The 17,991-nt window shown below is 46.1% G+C and overlaps 1 protein-coding gene and 1 pseudogene across 1 annotated transcript in view; one reads left to right on the plus strand and one right to left on the minus strand.

The window, feature by feature from the left end:
- The window catches only part of LOC146183603 (RYamide receptor-like), a 379,120-nt gene that overhangs the window by 148,075 nt on the left and 213,054 nt on the right, over positions 1 to 17,991 (plus strand). The window lies entirely within an intron of this gene.
- Positions 9,801 to 11,289, minus strand: LOC146183604 (uncharacterized; annotated as a pseudogene).

Genomic DNA, 17,991 nt, shown 5'->3' on the forward strand with positions numbered 1-17,991 from the left:
TGAGGCCATGAATGAGAAAATATTGCAGCATTTTATATGCATAGCGTGGCCCTCATAATGGCTAAAATGGATGTAAGGAGTTTTGACTGCTAAGCATATGCGTCTCTTATTTTTACTTTTCTTGGATATTACAATAAATGACACCCATAGAAGACAATCAAAGTCTTCCATGTTCAATACTTTGCCAGAAATATTTTCGTCAGTTCTATCCTTGCTATCCTTACTACTTCACAAAGCGTACCATGTATAGTTTGATTGAAGGGCTCCCGTCCTGTTCATTCTTGGTGCGCCCACATCAACCATCTTGTGGACTCTTACACTTCCTCGTTTTATGGCGTACGGTTGACCCAGTCACGTGCACAAATGCAGCGTAACAGGAAGTTCCTCCTATCTGCATTTTTGACATGCTGCTGGTAAAGTATTTCATTCGTATTATTTGAAGAAAATGCATGGACAGGGGTGTGCGAGACTGGTCGCTGGCATTCCGATATGTTGCTTTAAAATTGCAGGCATTTCTGCGAAAGTGGCACGCTTCCAACCGGTGTTAGTAAGGCTGCACTAGCCTCTAGAAAACTGTACGAGTTACTCACATAGCACCACTGGTAACCCTCAACATAATGGAGATCGCAGAACTGACGTCATTTTGGATGATGAGCCAACACATTATAGACCGTGAGGTTTAATGTGTCGAAGCGTCACACATGCAGTCAAGGACACCGTAGTGGAAATTCATTTATACCATCTGGAGTCTTTTAACATGCCCTTGCATCCTACAGGCACCACAGCTTCCGTATTCTTCTGCATCTAATACGGTCTTTGCGGCAAAGATCAAACTTCGAACTTGGCATCAGCAGCGTAAGGTCTATGCGACTCATCCACCACGACGGATTAAGAAACAAACAAGACAAGCCGCTTGCTCTGGCGGCTTCCGAAACTTATGGCTTCAAGATCCCTCGAACTGAATAATGAGCAGAGAATGACAAATGTCTGCCAGCAAAGAGATTAGCAATTTTAACAGGCACTTATTCTCTAGCTCCTTGGCTTTATTCTTTATAAAGTGCCTTGGAAGCAAAGAAACGAATAATAATATTGTGCACAATGTCTTCAGCAAAAGTAGCTAAATAAAAACAAAAAAACTAAGTGATTAATAGCTGAAGCTGCGAAACCCTACTATTTAAACTGACTCCATCGAAAACAATCCAAGTTGCGAAAACCTTTAAGACAACGCCCTTTAATGAGCGCCGAAGCAGGTTTTATACACTGATCTTCGACTTGAGCAATAGACGCAGTTCCTAGATTTGTGCATGATAAGCAGTTAAGTGAAGAATGATGAAAGAGCCCACTAGATATCGATTAAAAGTTATTAATTTTATTTCTTGCTATCTGGCGCGCTTTATGCAAAATTCTTTATTCGGTGCGATTAGATTTACAGCGCATTTTTCTCACTGTCATAATTATAGAGGTTATAGAACTCGAAATGAACAAAGTTGGAAAAAGCTCGCATATATTAATTAAAGAAAAATATCGTACCAGGCCTGCTCTCCGTAGAGTGTGATCGAAATGTTCCTTTCACAGGCTTCCACTCTTCCTGGCAAGGGAAAAAGGGCACATTTATCTCTCTGGTGACCTCTGCACCTCAGCACTAAAGGAAGGTTCTGCGTGACTCCTATAATCGACCTTTCCTGGAGTGTCGCGAGTTCGATAAGAAGTCTGCTGATGTCAATGTGTATATTTCTACATCGACACGAAAAGGGGAGCTAGACCAGAAGTCGAATCGCCAGAAGTCGAATACGTGCCGACGTGCAAGCCTATGATAACACTGAGCGATTTCTTGCTGCTCCGATGATATCCTCAGAAAAGAAATGAGTAGGTACCTTGCTTTTATCTGAAAACAAATGGCGACAACAACCTATAGTATGCGCGTTCTGCAGCACGCAAATTGTCAGGCTACCCAAAACATACAACAGGCCTATGTAAAAAATGTCACTGCGCTCTAGATTCACTCAATAGCTGAACTGTGCCGCGGAATATAAAGCAATCGACATAATAAAGACTATTCATGAATATGTAACCCAGCGGTCTGTGGTTGGTCCTGGTGGGCGTTTTGTCAACATTATACACGTGCACTCCAACCCGGCTACCGCCATGGCAGTGTCTTCTACAGCAATCAGGTGCGGAGTACACCGACACCGAACAAAGTTCGCTGTAATGTATTTTGCAGCGTTTGCATACTTAATAGACAAACAACGGATGAATCTGAGGCAGCAGCGGCCTAATTTTGTGAAGGTAAAATGCAATGAAATAATATAGCCTGCATGCAGTGTAGTACGTTCATGGCCCAGGAGGGCAAGCTCTTGCGTGTTTCCTGCACCAGCTCCAAAGCTCGAGTTCGCTTGTCTACCCCCGCGGCAGCCGCGCTTAGCAGGCCTCATCGCCTATAACGTTCTCCTCGCCTCGAGGTGCATTGAACCCATACATTTTTAAGTCAGCGGGCCCCGTGAGTTGCCGTGGACAAGTGGTCCCCGAAACCGCGGGGACAAGACGTCTGGCTTTCTTCTATTTCCACCGTCTCAATGGTTATTGATTCCGAGCAGACACGCGCACTTTATAACGTCTACCTTTCCCACGGGTGTTTGCGTCTGCTTCGCACGCGGCGTGCCGACAGTTTCTAGGTTCTAGTCGGGATGGATCCTGGTTTGTATTCTTTAAGCGGCGGCTTTCCACCACCACCACCATTTCACTCACACGTGACAGCACTTAAGAGTTTTCCCTCGCGGAAAACTGCTCACTGACGTAACAAGCACGCGCACGCAAGTACACAATTCACATAAAACCGCACTGTGCACACAAAACAAAAAACAGCAATGGGCATGCTTGCACACATGGATATATGCTTTCCGCGAACATGTGATGCAATAAGTATACAGAAATGTATTTCGCCTTCGCCAACCTGGTAAGGAAGTCTGCTCCCATGTTATCCTTCCCTTTTATGTTTTCGACATGGAACTCGCACTCCTGGAGAGTCAGACTCCACCTCATCAGTCTACCATTTGAGCATTTATTTTTTGTCAAACACTGCAGGAGCAGGTGGCCTGTTTGCACCTTAAAATATGTTCCGTATAAACACAAATGGAACTTCTTTACAGCCCACACGAGTGCTAACCACTCCTTCTCCATCGTAGAGTAATTCTTTTCGTATTGTCTCAGCTTCTTGCTCGCATACGCCACAGGGTGCAAGGCGCCGCCTTCCTCCTGCACTAGTACTGCGACTAGAGCTGCGTCTGATGCATTTGTGCGTAAAACAAGCTCCTTGTTTACGCTGGGGCTAGCACAACTGGCTGTTGATCCAAGCCTTCTTTCTTTTTACTGAACCGTTCCTCATGTCAGTCAGTTCAGTTTACAACCTTTGGCGGCCCCTTTCCTTTCTTACCTCCACCAGAGGGAGAGCTTTCTTGGCGTACTGTGGAATCAGTTTCTACAAAATCCAATGAATCCTTCAACCAACTTCACTTCTACCTGATGGTGTGTCTCGGTACCGTTTTTAATAATTTCTGGCCTATCTTGCTTCATCGCTATTGGCCCCATTCCTCTCCTGCCTTTCTTTCATTTGCTTGCTTTCTCGCTTTCTGTAATTCCCATTTTCATCATGGTGTGATTGCTTTCCATTTGCCTTTTCTTCTTCCTTTTATTCATCTTTCTTCTTTTCTTTCATCGTTATTTTCTTCTTTCCTTCCTTATTTCTTTTTCTTTCTTCTTTCTTCTACCTTTCTTCTTTCCTTTCTTCTTTCCTTCCTTCTTCCTTTGCTTCTTTCTTCGTCTCTTCCTTGCTTCCTGTTTTTTTTTTCTTGGTTCCTTTATTCTTTCTTCTTATGCTTCCTTGCTTCTTTCATTTTGTTCTCTTTTCCTTCATACTTTTTCATTTTTTCTTTCTTGTTTCTTCTCTCATTTCTTTGCTGTTTTTGTTACTTTTCTTTTATCTTTTCCTACATTGCATACTCTCTGTACTTTCTTTCGGCATCGTTCTTTAGCATACGTCACAATATCTGACGTATCGCTCCACGTCAATTTGGAGGCCGGGCCATTATAATTTCTCTGTGATTCTTTTTATTGTGTTCTTAGCATCTTGATGTCTAGCCGTAACGGAATCATGGCCCAAACACATCACAGATGGTCACAATTCCTTTGGTATCACTAGCTTTAACAGGGCTGAAAGTACCTTTGCAGTACAGCAGCCCATCTTGAATGAGGAACCGGAATGTCGTCCGGCATTTCTCTCTTTTTAGAGGTTCCCCAACCTTCTGAAAACAACCTGCTAGTGATGCGTCTTTACTTTGCTACCGCGCTACTTTCTCAGGAGTTACCCTGAGCAGTTCCGCCGCAGGTACCTGAGGCATCATTTCCTGTACTGCTTTTGCTACCTTAGTCTGTACGGCCTATAATATCGTGGGTGCTTCGACTTCTCCTTCAGCTCCGAGTTTCGGCAGCGTTCGCTTGATATCCCATTAAAAGGAGTCTTCGCTATGGTTTCTTCTTCATCTTTTTCTTCCCTTTCTCTGTAATGTTCCATACGGGAGGTCCAGTCGAAATCAGGATCGTCGACCTTTCTTAAGACCGTGATATTTCTCAACACCAAGTAATATAGCGGTGCATCCAATCCCTTTGCCATGACCGTTCTCGAGTAGCACGGCGTAGAACTGCAATTCCTTGCTTCAGGTAGGTCGCGTACTGTGCTTTTCACCAGCAGAACTGACGCGACTTGACCCTTACACCCCTCATCTTTTACGAGGCTCCTTCTTACTATGGCAGTGTTTATTCTACTGTCCGCGAATTTCGCCCTGAACCACTGGCATCGACATCGCGCTAAACATTGTGTGCCTGGCTGTTTCATCCTCTTATCTCTTACTGTCTGCAGTGCACTGAGCTTGCTGAGCGGGCCTGTCAACTTGTCTGTGATGCACTATACACGCAGCCTTCTCTTGCGTCTGCAATCTTCATGCTTCGGGTCTGTGACCTCTTCTGTCGCAGTGTTGGCAGAATGCCTGCGTCTGACTTTTATTTCCTCCCAGCCTACAGTCCGCGGCACGATGTGCGACCCAATTGCGCACGAAATACCTCGGGGGGGGGGGGGGGGGGCTAAATATTCCACTTTGCACTCCTCGCTTTCCCGCGTCCACGTCCGACGTTTTCGTTCTCGGTGCATCTTCTTTGATCATTCCCAGGCTTCTTTGTCCTTGGGCTTCAACGAACTCATCGGCATACTCTGTGAATTCTTCTACTGTCTTTAACTTCCTCTTGTTTAGAAATACAGCCAACTTTGGGTGAGAGCAAGACAAAACAAAAACTGCTTTGCCACAATCAGATCTCTGACATCTTCGGACATTTTTTCAACCTCTGCCATTTCTAGCCATCGCTCAAAGTAGTTCAGCAACCGCAATGCGAACTGTCTTGCGGATCCCGCGCCATTTGGATTACTGCCTCGAAATCGTTCTCGGAAACCTTCTGCGATTAAGCGGCACTTCTGCGGAAGTATCTTCTTTACCTTATCATAATCCGTCGACGCTGATACGGGCATCCTCTGAAAGTCTGTTAATGCCTCGCGAACCAAACAAAGGCTCAGGGCTGTTGCCATTCGCTCTTATTCCATCGTTGCCCTATTGTGATTCTCTCAAACAGATGCAAATACACGTACAAATCGTCCCGATTATCATCAAAAGCAGCCATCAGCTTTCTCGAACAGATCGCTGTTGGGCTTGTCGCTCCAACACTGGACGAAAGTCCTGTCGTCTCTGACACAGCTTCAACATTAGTGTTGGCAAGGCGTATCTTGAGTTCGAGCACTTCTTTCTCGTATGCCATTCTATTGTCTTCTACCTCTGCCATCTGCTTAGCTCTCTCTTCTGCTTCGCGTGCTTGCTCGCGAACCCTGTCGCTCTTTTCAAGCGTCTGCTTGTGCGCCAACTCCTTTTCGTCTCTCCTCGCAGGCACGCAAATATATTTTTGTCACTGCTAAATCTAGAACGCGAGTCGAGAAACTCAGAGAGGTGTAAATTTCAAAAACCAATTTTTACTGCAATAATAAACAAACGAAACAGTCAACACTAATGGCATTACACTTTAACAATAACCATGCACATGCACAGTAATTCCACACCCTGGTGGGCTTTATGCAAATGAAAAAAATGATCCTAATTTAGAGTCGTTAGAGTCCTTAGTAGTAACTAATCAGTGAAAATAGAGGAGGAGGAGGAAAAAACTTTATTAAACGAGCGAGTTTGGACCCTTCAAGGGCCCAGGGCCACCGCACGGCCCTCACATTACGTGCATGTGTCCAGGTCACGTAGGGCCATGGCACTGGCACCCCGGTCCACACAGCGAAGTTGTATGTCCAGGTCCTGCGACGTAAGGAGGGCCTCCCATTCCTCCCATGATCCGATGGCGGGCTGTCCCTGCGGGGGAGGATCGGCAGGGCAGCCGAAAAGAATGTGGTCCAAGGTGGCGTGCAACTCTCCACAGAGAGTGCACTCAGGGGAAACGGGTCGGTAGTAGGATAGGCGTTGAGGGGTGAGAAGCGTTCGGGTTTGAAGACGCCTCCAGAGGATTTGTTGGGAGTGAGACAGCTGGGGGTGGGGAGGGGGGTAGAGTCGACGGGCAAGGCGTGCTTGCAGTGTGAGCTCAGAAAATGTATGTGCCCGCTCCCTCGAGAAATCCCGGCATGGGTCGCCATTTGCCCGGCTAATAAGTCCTCGGGCTATGTTATCGGCGGCCTCATTTCCGGGATTGCCAGAGTGAGCCGGCACCCATATAAGCTCAATACGCCTGTCAGAATTCAGGGTGCACATTCTCAATATTTGCCACGCGGGAGGATGGACGCGTCCGCGGGCAAAGTTAAGTATGGCTGTTTTGGAGTCGCTAAGTATGTAAGCCGCATCTGTTTGGGCGATTGCTAAGGCTATAGCCCCTTCCTCGGCTTCCTCCGAGTTACAGGGAGGGTCTATGAAGTGAGTGAGTGGGGGGGCTGCTGGATCGTAGGCCACAGCTACCGAACGGTCTGAACCACATGCGGCGTCCACCCAGCGGACATCCTCTGCAGTCCCATAGTGTTTATGGAGAGCTTTGGCTCGCGCGACGCGGCGGGATTGATGGTGTTCTGGGTGGACGTTCTTAGGAAGAGGTTTGAGGATAAGCGCTGAATGCACAGCCTGAGGGAGAGGGTTTAACTCTTCAGCATGTGCGGGTATGCGAATTCCGAGAGTATCCAGTATATGTCGTCCTGTTTGCGTGCCAGCCAACCGAAGGTACTGTGTGTACCGATGTGCCTCTATAAGTTCTTGTATATTGTTGTGAATTCCTAGTTTTAAGAGCCTGTCCGTGCTAGTGGTCTTCGGTAGGTTGAGCGCTGCTTTGGTAGCCATGCGGATTAAGGCGTTGATTTTATCTTTGTCTGCACAGGAGAGGTTCAGGTAAGGAGAGGTGTAAAGAATGCGACTGAGCACAAAGGCATTTAGTACCTTTAAATTGTCAGCTTCATCTAGGCCGGCTCGCGAGTGTGAAACCCTTCTCAAAAGATGGATGACGGAGTAAGTAGACTGTTTTAGTGCCTTCAGGGTAAGGTCGTTTTCCCCGTGTCCTGTAAGTTCAGACCAAGAATGCGGAGGTTGGGAGTTTGTGGTATGGGAGTATCGTGCAGATAAATTGTTATGGGGGCGGTAGGAACACGCCGTGGCCGGAGTAGAAAGAGTGCGGACTTTGTCGGGGAGCATTCAAGGCCAATTTTTTCCGTGTGGGTAGATATAGCTGTGGCCGCTTCTTGAAGTGTAGATTCTATGTCTCCATCCGAGCCGTATGTGGTCCAAACCGTGATATCATCCGCGTAAATGGTGTGTCCCAAGTGTGGGATACAGCTTAAAGCCTTTGCCAGCGGGATCATGGTAATATTAAAAAGGAATGGCGACAACACTGCGCCTTGCGGGGTGCCAACGCTACCAAGTGTGAAAGAGGGGGTCTGTATATCATCTATATGCAGGGAGGCGGTGCGTCCGTTCTGGAAGGCCCTGATATAGTTATAGGCCTTAGGCCCTAGCTGCAGCTCTTGAATGCCTTGCAGGATAGCACTGTGCGTGACCTTATCAAATGCTTTGGTGAGGTCAACTGCCAGTATTGCTCTGGTGTGGTGTGGCATATCATTGAGGATAGCATTTGAAATCTGTAGTAGGGCGTCCTGCGCCGATAAATGAGCTCGAAAACCAAGCATGCTATGGGGATACAGTCCATGGGATTCCATGTGTTGCGTAAGACGGGTGAGGATGACATGCTCAAAGAGTTTCCCCAGACATGATGTCAGGGAGATGGGACGGAGATTTTGGGCATTTATGGGCTTGTTTGGTTTAGGAATGAATATTATTTTACCGTGCTTCCATTCATCCGGCAGCTGCCCCGCTTCCCAGCACTCGTTAAAGTATTCAGTGAGCAGGGAAATAGAACGGTCATCTAGGTTTCTGAGCATGACATTGGTGATTTTGTCCTCTCCAGGGGTTGAGTTGCGTAGCTTAAGGAGGGCTGATCTAACTTCGATCTTCATAATGGCGGCATCTAGGGAGGGTTAATCAGGGCCTATGTAGTCTGGATAGGATATTGCTTGGCCCACAGTAGTATAATTTGATTGCAGTTGGGCTAAGAGCGATTGCTGACTACATCGATGTTTATGGATAAGCCTCTTGAGGGTAAGCCGAGTTTACTTTTTATTTTGTGCGGGGTCTATCATGTGTCGAAGATGCCAGGCCCTGGAGGAGGAGAGATTACCTCGCAACCCATCGCATATTTGGTGCCAGTTATGTTTACTAAGGGCGGCGCTGTGCTCCTCTACTTGCTTTTGAATTTGCGCCAGTTTAAGTTTTCGATTATGCTTATGTTTTTTCCAGCGCGCAAGGATACTCTTCTGTGCTTCGAGAAGGTGCAATAACCTACTATCTGCAATGGGAGTCTCAGGGGTGGTGTCTAAAGTTTGCGTGAAAGCCTGGACCTGCTCCTTGAGCTGTGTCATCCATGTGTGGATGTTAAAGGGGGTCTTTAATGTTCTGGCCTCTCTGTGCTTACGCAGATTATCCCAGCTAGTTTGCCGGACACGGTAGATTTTAGCTTGTTTGGCAAAGTCAAGCTCTATAGTTATAATATAATGGTCACTGTCCAGGGTCTCATTCGAGTTGCTCCATACCAGTGTTGGAAGGTTTCGGCCGAATGTAAGGTCAGGACTAGTATCGGTGGTGACACTATTGCCGATTCTTGTAGGTGTGCTGAGATCATTATATATAGAGAGGCCCTGCATCTGAAGGGTGTTGTGTAATTCCGCTCCTCTCTTGTTGGTGCGCATGTAGCCCCAGTCTACATGTGCGCAGTTAAAGTCGCCTATAATAATGAGGGGGTCCTTTTTTTGCCACTGTGGACGCAGCTTTAATGAGAGCAATTAATTCGGCCACCGGCTGTCTCGGAAGGAGGTAACAGTTAAGGATGAATAGGGGATAGGATTTCTGAGTAGATGGGATTAATTCTAAATATGTGTGAGCCACCGGGGAGTGTATTTCGTGACAAGTGTATGGAATTAAGTGTTGAACATACGTGGTAACCCTAGGGTTGGGAGTGATGTCAGAGGGTACAAGAGCATATCCTGGCAGTGAACATTTGTTCCAGCATCCTGGAACGCTAATATATTGGGGCGTGTGGAGGAAGCAGAGAGTAGTTGCTGCAGGGGGTCTCATTTGCGGCGAAACCCCCTGCAGTTCCATTGCAAAATGCGTAGTCGGGGGTTACTGCCTCCTGTCGACAGGGCCATGCTGGAGGGTAGGAGGGCGAAGGATGGAAGTTGGTGTAGGGTTGTCAGCTGGGGTGTTCGAAGGCATTCCAGCAATCATTTTTGGAATCTGTTGCATAATGGCTGTGGTTACTTGTCTGATAATTGTTTCTGTAAGCCTAGCCATGGCGGTTTCAATGTACGTTTGAGTCTGAGCCAGAATCTTGGCTTCTAGGTTTTGGGCAAAGTCTTTGAATTTGGAGTCAATGTCTGGAACGTCTTCTGGTCTCCGTTTTTTATGGGGAGGGGGTGTGAACGATTGGGGTGTTGACGATTGAGGGGGGTTGGTTGGATGTGGAAGGAATAGAGCTAACGGCTGCCCTTAAACGCCTTACCTCTTCCCGCAGGAGTGCTTACCTCTTCCTCCCGCCGTGATGTTTGGGGTGTACTGCTGGCTTTGGTCCAGGCTGGCTGGCGATCCTGACGAGGCACTAGGGGTGGAAAGTCCTTTGCCGTGGGCACTGCTGTTTTGGGTTTCGGCGCTGTCCGTCGTCGAGGCTGGGGGGTCCTGGCTTTGCATGAGCCTGTACCGGTAAGGTGGTTCCCACCACAAAGAATGCATTTCGGCGTGCAAGTGTCTTCTTGCCTGTCGTGATTCTCTCCACATCGGGGGCAGAGTCCGCTTCTTGGGAGAGGGCACACATCGTACCTGTGACCAGGTTTCCGGCAGTTTGTACAAGCTTCAGGGCTGCCCTTGTATTTGGTGCATCGATGTACAACACACATGTTCTTGATGGTGTCGGGTACCGGACCAGAAGCAAATGTTATTAGAATTGACGACGTTTTCCCATGCGTCGAGCCGCTATGATATTGGCCTCCGGGTTGCGATACTGCAAGTCCTTTAGTATTTCATCTGGTGCTTCATTCCAGTATGCACGGGAAATAACACCCTTGACTGCCGCTGGAGGTGCCGCGATGTACGCTGCTACCGGGAATTTCTTTCCATCTATAGTGATTTCCTGCATGTTCACTAAGGCGAGAGCTGTTGCCTCCGCCACCGTCGCTACCGTGAAGGTATTGTTTGTGGGATGAACTCTGATGTGCAGTTCGCCCATCACTGAGCAGCTCGGAGTTGCATGCAGTGCCTGCAAGAGACTTGGAGCTGGAAGCTTTTCCAGGGAGAGCCCGCCTCTCGGGCGAAATACGACTCGGATCGTGCCTGCCGGCAGCGCGGCAAGTTGTTTACTTTTGTGCACAACCACGCGCGTCATGCGTAGTAAGTGCGGCGTCTCCTGGAGCGGGGCTCGAGAGGTTCCAGGTGCAGCGTCCGACGGCGCGCCGGCGTTCCTTCCGTTAGGGTTGACGTGAACTGAGGCCGTTGATGGGTTTTTTGAGGCCGCGTTTGAATCTGAGGATTGAGCTCGATAAGCACGTAGGACAGTTTTCAACTCACCAGCGCGATAGTCTTGTGGATTGGGTATCTCTGCATCCACTGGTTCCTCCATGGTTGTTGGGGACTGAGGAACGCGGCGCGCCGGACAGTGTCGCCTCGATGAGGCGAGGCCTAGTGCGGCGGCGTGGCTGTCAGAGGCGTTTTCACTGGATGATTCGCGAAGATCGCGTGGCACATCCAAAAGATGGCAGTGGTTAGGGTCCGTGTACCTTCCTGGATCCGTTGATCGTTTTGACGTGTCACAGGAAAGATTGGCTGGGCACAGGAGCCAGAAATTGGCTGAGCTGTTGCGAACTGCACCCGCTCCACAGCACACGGACGCTCAAATAGAGACTCTTCCAATTGGTACTTGTCTTAACGATGCTGATTAAGGGTGTCACTCGAAGTTGTCTCGCTGGGGCCTCCGGTGCATAGTCGCAGGTGCGAATTGATCTGAAGCACAGGTCGCGATACGTCGGTCAGCTCATGCGTAACCTCCTGTACTTGTATCTGATATAGATGTTTTCCACTACCGCCACCACCCAAGGGGGCAGCCTCTTGCGTGTTTCCCGCACCAGCTCCAAAGCTCGATTTCCCTTGTACTCCCGCAGCAGCCACGCGGAGCAGGCGTCGTCGCCTATAACTTCCTCCTTGCTTCCAGGTGCATTGCACCCATATATGTTCAAGGTTGCGAGCCCCGTGAGTTGCTGCTAACACGTGGTCCCCGAAATCGCGGAGGCACGATGTCTGGCTTTGCTCTGTTTCCACTTTCTCAATAGTTATTGCTTCCGAGTAGAGGCGCGCATTTTATGCCATCGTCCCCGCTCCGTTCTCTTGGATGGTTGCGTCTGCTTCGCACGCTGCGTGCCGACAGTTTCTTGCTTCTGTTCGAGATGGATCCTGGTTTGTCTTGTTTTAGCGGCGGTTTTCACTCACACGTGCCAGCTAGTTCCCTTAAGAGTTGAATTCCACTCCAGTTTTCCAATTCATCATGATATAGCCTATATAAAAAAATTTCTTGCTATTGTGCTTCAAAAAAAATTGTAATTTCTATCAAATTTGGTCTTGTGTCACTACACTATACATTTGTTTATTCCTAACCCCGGCCCTCCCCGGTGGCTCAGCGTTTGAGGTGCTTGATTACTGAACCGGGGGACCCGGGTTAGTACCAGACCATAGCGGCCATGTTTCGATGGAGGCGGAGAACAAGGCTTCTATGTACAGCGCGATTCACAGCACAAAACCCCGAGTGGTCGCAATTATCTAGACTCCTTATATACTGCTTCCTTTAAAGCCTAAGTTGCTTTTGGACATTAATCTCTACGCATCCAGCCAAACCAATTTATTCGTCTCGTCTTATCTATCACAACTCCCACCGTGCGAAACTTACGCTAATTTTATTCTATTCGAGGGGCTAGACATCTGACGTAAGGTGAGGTTGTCGAGAGACTTGAACGCATCCCTGGCTCTTAATCACAGGAACAGGTTTTCGTCCCTTCTAGCCATAAGCCCAACTTATTTTATTAGTCTGGTTTTTGAGGTCTCTAGGCTAGGACACAGCAATGAAAAAAGCCAAAAACCACTTTAGCAGCTGGCCCAGAACAATTCAGCGCTGGTGTGATACGCCATCGACAAGGCAAGGAGTGCATCAGTGTTTATCCTTGCAAGGAGCACCTTCTCCGAACACGTGCTGTAATGAGGAGCATGGTTATAACCCTTAAAAAATTGATTAGGATATAAATATCTAATGCACGTTAGACTAATGCAACCCAATCTTTATACCTTAATGCTACTTCTCTGGCTACTGATTTAAATATAGTCAAGGTATATTTCTGTTAATATCGATGAATAATTATATTTTTATGAACCTCATTTTGAAGATATTTCTATCAATACGAACATAATAAGATCCGCAGTAAAGCAGCAGATAGTTCCACCTGAAATGTCTTCTAATTGCGCAAAACGAACAGTGTATTTCTTTTGTTTTTATCCGCTACCACTGGCTTTAATTCAAGGTTATGATCAGCTTATAACTAATAACGTATTGGATATCAACGCACAACGTGAGGAGTAGCAATATTCTGATGATTTTTTTTTAGAGTCTGAACGTCCTCTTTGTTATATCGTGATTATCAGCATCATTTATTTTGTTGATTTTTAGATGTTGTCACCTCATACATAGCAGTGCTGTAGTTACGATGGTTTTTTGCATGAAATGAGGTTTATGTTGTATCCAACGGGCTTGAAACTTGTCTCGTGATTTGTTTAACGTGTAGTCTTTGCTCATTTCATTTTCAAGGCTTTTGTCCGTTACGAACTGGAGCAGTCTTCTAAAACTGGTCGTCCTCTAAAATACTTTATTTATATGTAACATACTCATGTACTGAATAAAATGTATTACGATTCAGTTGTACTCTGGATCAATTATAGTTCGTGCTATTCTCAATGTTCTTTGCTTGAGCCGCTCCCCTCCTTCAAGCGCCAGATGCTCTCAGGCAAATACACATGCTTACGCTGGGGTTGCCTTGTTATCAAGGGCTATATATTCTACCTGGACAACACCAGAGTGTGATGGTATCGTACGGCAACTTTGTGCGCCTTGCTCTTCGGGGGCGCGCTAGGCTTAGGAGGCCAAGTGAAAGGTGCAACGGGGGTCTCAGCACAAGACAGTAGCGTTGAAACACGTGCCTTCAAGATCGGAGGGAACAGCTTTAGAGAATAAAACGTCGCTGTTTTTGCGACGTCACAAGTCATGATTCTGTTGCTCTATACTCCACAACGGCGCACACATTGCACATATGGAGGTTGCTGGGCACCCCAAGCTGAAAAAGCTACCCAAGACATTCCTGTCGTTCACTCAGTGAGACTACCCATTCATTGGCAAGACACAAGGCCAGTGTACCTTCTAACAAGTGCTTGTTATCCATATGAGAGAAAAGCTTTGTCTATATCTAGATATTTTATTGGAATGAAGGCGGCGCTGCAAAAAAACAAACAAACAAAGAAACTGATGAGAAACAGAAAGCGCAAGTAACCGTCTCAGCGTCCCCGGAAATATCATTCCCGCTCAGCGTCAAAAAGAAGATTTTTGTGCAAAGTTTACAGCCTTGTTTACTTATTTGCTGCATTAAAATTGAATGATATACTTTGATATTCCACTTTTTTTTTTGCATTGCCTTCTAGTCGCACTCGCAGTTCAACGTCAGCTAAATTGTAGCTGCATGAGGAAAGAGTCATTGGTGAAACACGCAAAGAAGGAGTAGGAGTCGAAGAGAGATCAGAGAACAGAACAATGCCTTAACGTCAATAAATTATTCTGTTCACTGATCTCTCTCAAGAAAAATAATGTTACTGCTAGAAATGTGTACCTGAGATACATGTGAAGCGTTTAAAGACCATAGTACGAACAATTTGTCCATACCTTTGTATTTCCATTGCTTATTTGCTGTAAACAAAATAAACACATATGCATAGATGCCTGATTTAAAACACTCAACCATTGTAATAGCTTTCTTTGGCCTCGACTATGTTTAATTTTTTTCCTCTTCCTTCCATATCAGAAAGCTTTCACCTTGATATCCTCAAAGCATATGTTGCTTATCCAATCACGAACATTACTAAGAGAAGAGGTTTGTAATCCGAGAAAAGCTACCACCTTAAGGGTTATTCGCAAATTATGCCCAAGGAAACGAACATAAGCGGCCGTGTAATGACAAACATCCACTCTTTGTTTATTATTATACACAGTGGAGAACTGTTTGCGTCTTCTCGGTTATCTCTGATAAAAACAATCTAGCAGATCAATTTGTCTTCGCCTTTGTAAACGCCAGTCAAGGCAAACATTGAGGCTTGACGTTGGTGAAGCCTGTATGGATTCTGGGCCTCATCTGTAGCGCGGAAGACCGCCCCACTAATTTCCTTTTGTCCCCTACATTGCAGGGCGCACCTTCTTTAAGCAAATAAACCCGCCAAACGAAAACTCCTTTGTAGCCGTATGGCTGCGCTTGGGCGGATGTCAATGCGTAATTACTCCCTTATTACAACTCAACTCCACCTTGGGGGATTCCACTAAATATTTTACTAAAGGTAAGCGAAGCGAGTGCCCACTTATAATCCCTTCTTTTGTTATGAGTGGCGGTACAAATCAGCGATAAACCTTTCCTGTAGCGATCTCTGCCTATGCCTCAGCAGCCGCCGATGTTTTTTTAATAAATAATAAAATAAAACCGAGACACGCGCTTCCATGGCCTTTTTTATTTTCTTTCTCTGTCAGTAGTGTTTTCAACTTTCTTTTTATCTCCGAAAGAAGATAAGAACTGTACGTGACTAAATGCCCTGGAAGCAAGGGATTCTGTGTTATACAAAAATCACATTGCTAATTACAACATGGTAATAAACCCGTACTAGAAAACAATTTAGGTACGTCCGATATTAGCTCTCATCTCGAAACAAGTTGAGTGATATGCATGTAACTTAACGCTTGTGACGCTCTTTGGCTCCTTTCCAGGAACTGGTTTATGCGACATGGGATGATGTATGCATTTGAAGTGGTTTGCACCCTTTTACATCGTGCACGCATAGGTATAAATGACGGTTGCTTGCCGGAAGATATGTGCTCGTGACTGAATAACGGTTCCTATCTCTTCGCTAGACCTGACTACTTTTTTGCAAGCCAAGTGCTCCCATAATCGTGAGTGTGAATTACGCTCTCGATTTATAAGGCAGTATTGCTACGCTTTTCGCTTTCGTTCAGTCAGTGACAAAGTAACAAGGAATGTACCGAAGGAAGGTTTCCTGTCTACTTTGCCTCTGCTGGACCCTTCCAGAGGCGCACATTTTTGTTCCTAAAAATAGAAAATTCGGCAGCCCTTCGAGGGTATTATTTGAGAGTCTGCCCTTTTGAGCATGGCTGTCTTCCTCGTCCGTGAGAGCTGCAAAGAGGGCTGAGGCCCAATATTCCAAGCTGGATATTCTCGCAAAAATTTCCTATTCCCCGAAAACGTTTCGGCTACAAATGGTCTAAATTGCGCCTCGCTGCAGTAATGAGACTCGTACGGCCAGCTGCTGGAGACACTTTTTTTAGGTGTACTTAAGAAAAAAGAAGTTTTCTATCTTTTGTTATTTTTATTGACCGGTATTGCACTAGAGTACGCATCACCGCCCTTTGCGCTAATGAGACATGCTTGAAAATTAATTTTACAAGCGCTGAGCTTGGTAGACTGCTCCTCGTTATCGGAAAGAAAAAATGAAAGCAATAAGTAAGTGCCTGGCCCTCGCGACATTAATTAAACGAAAACAGTTTGCCAATTTACAGCTCGCTGGTGTTGCGTAAATGATCTTTACAAAGATCTGTTTTGTTACTTACATATTCGCATCAGCTGCCCTGCTGATAATAAATTATGGCTGGAAAAAAGATATCAAAAAGATTTGTAGATGTCTTTTCACCTCTCCACTCGCACTTTAATGGTTGGTATCCTTGCCAAATTGTTGCATAAATAGCAAAGGGTGTTAATTTCAGTCCTTATTATTTCCTTGCAGCAACGTATTTACGTACTTTGCTTCAGACGTTTTGTTGTTTAGGGACAGAGTATCTGAAGTCATTTCGTAACCTGAGGCCCTCTAGTTACACTCTGTGAACTAGGCACGCTTATGTGCAAAGAGCTGCTTTCGAGGGAGACATTTTATAACGTTTCCGCAGCGTTGGAGTACAACCAAACACTAGAGGTACGAAACGACAAAGAAACTGTTGTTGATTTTATGGGGCGAAATTTGAGGGACATTTAAGTTTGCATTTGTGGTTATGATGCGACTGTGTTATTGGCTGCCGTCAGCTTCTCCGCATGTGGATCTTCGTACGCACTCACCTCTCCGAGACATGAACGTGTGCCGCGCTTTTAAGCATGTATCAGTAATACCTTAATACTAAGGGATTGGCGTAAATCTCCAGCAACAATAGATTTACCGCGTGCTTGCGAGATGAAGCTTATTCTCTTAAATTTTACATTGCAGATTTCACACGTAATCATTAGCGCTTTTGTAGTAAGCTACAACGTTATGTGAAAGCTCCCCTGCGGAAGTCTAAGCCCCGCTTTAAACATGTCATGCAAATATGCCTGCTCGGACTAAGGGTACCGCGTCGTTTTCGGGGTTCAGGGGATCCACGTTTCATTACCATGTCATTTCCGTAAACATTTTTTTTTTCAGTGCAATTCCTTTACGTTTCAATTCTGCACTCACATCTGAAGCCAAGCCTTTTCCACCATCCTTGTTTTGTTTTTTTTTTATCACGTCGACGCCGTCGTGTGCCCGTTGATTGCGAGTAGTAAAGTTGTTGCGAAAAGCTCCAAATTGAGAGCGAGCAAGACATTGCATTGTACTTGATAAACATTTCAGAAAGGAGATGAGAGCTCATACAATTTTACTTTTCTTGACACGGCGAAACCACGTGGCAAAGCGCTTGTGTTAAGTCAGTGTCGTTCAAAGATTTAACGCTATCCATCGATGAACTACATCCAGACTCAGATCTATTCTCTTACGTACCATTTCTGCACGAACATACAAATTTGTGATTCTATCCAGGTAATCAGATTACTGTATATAATGTGCTAAGTTGCTCCAATGCACCAGCGAAGGCCTTGAAACTTAAGAAACGGACCAGGAAATTAGCACTGCTTCGTGGTTCATGCATTTTTAACTCCCCTGTGAAGATTTCTTGATGTAGGTTTTGGTTTAGGTTACCCAACCTGCACGAGCATTGCTTAGAAGGGTTACTCAA

This window comes from Amblyomma maculatum, chromosome 7 (genome assembly GCF_055883805.1).
Source record: "Amblyomma maculatum isolate TAMU_Amacu chromosome 7, ASM5588380v1, whole genome shotgun sequence".
Lineage (NCBI taxonomy): Eukaryota > Metazoa > Arthropoda > Arachnida > Ixodida > Ixodidae > Amblyomma > Amblyomma maculatum.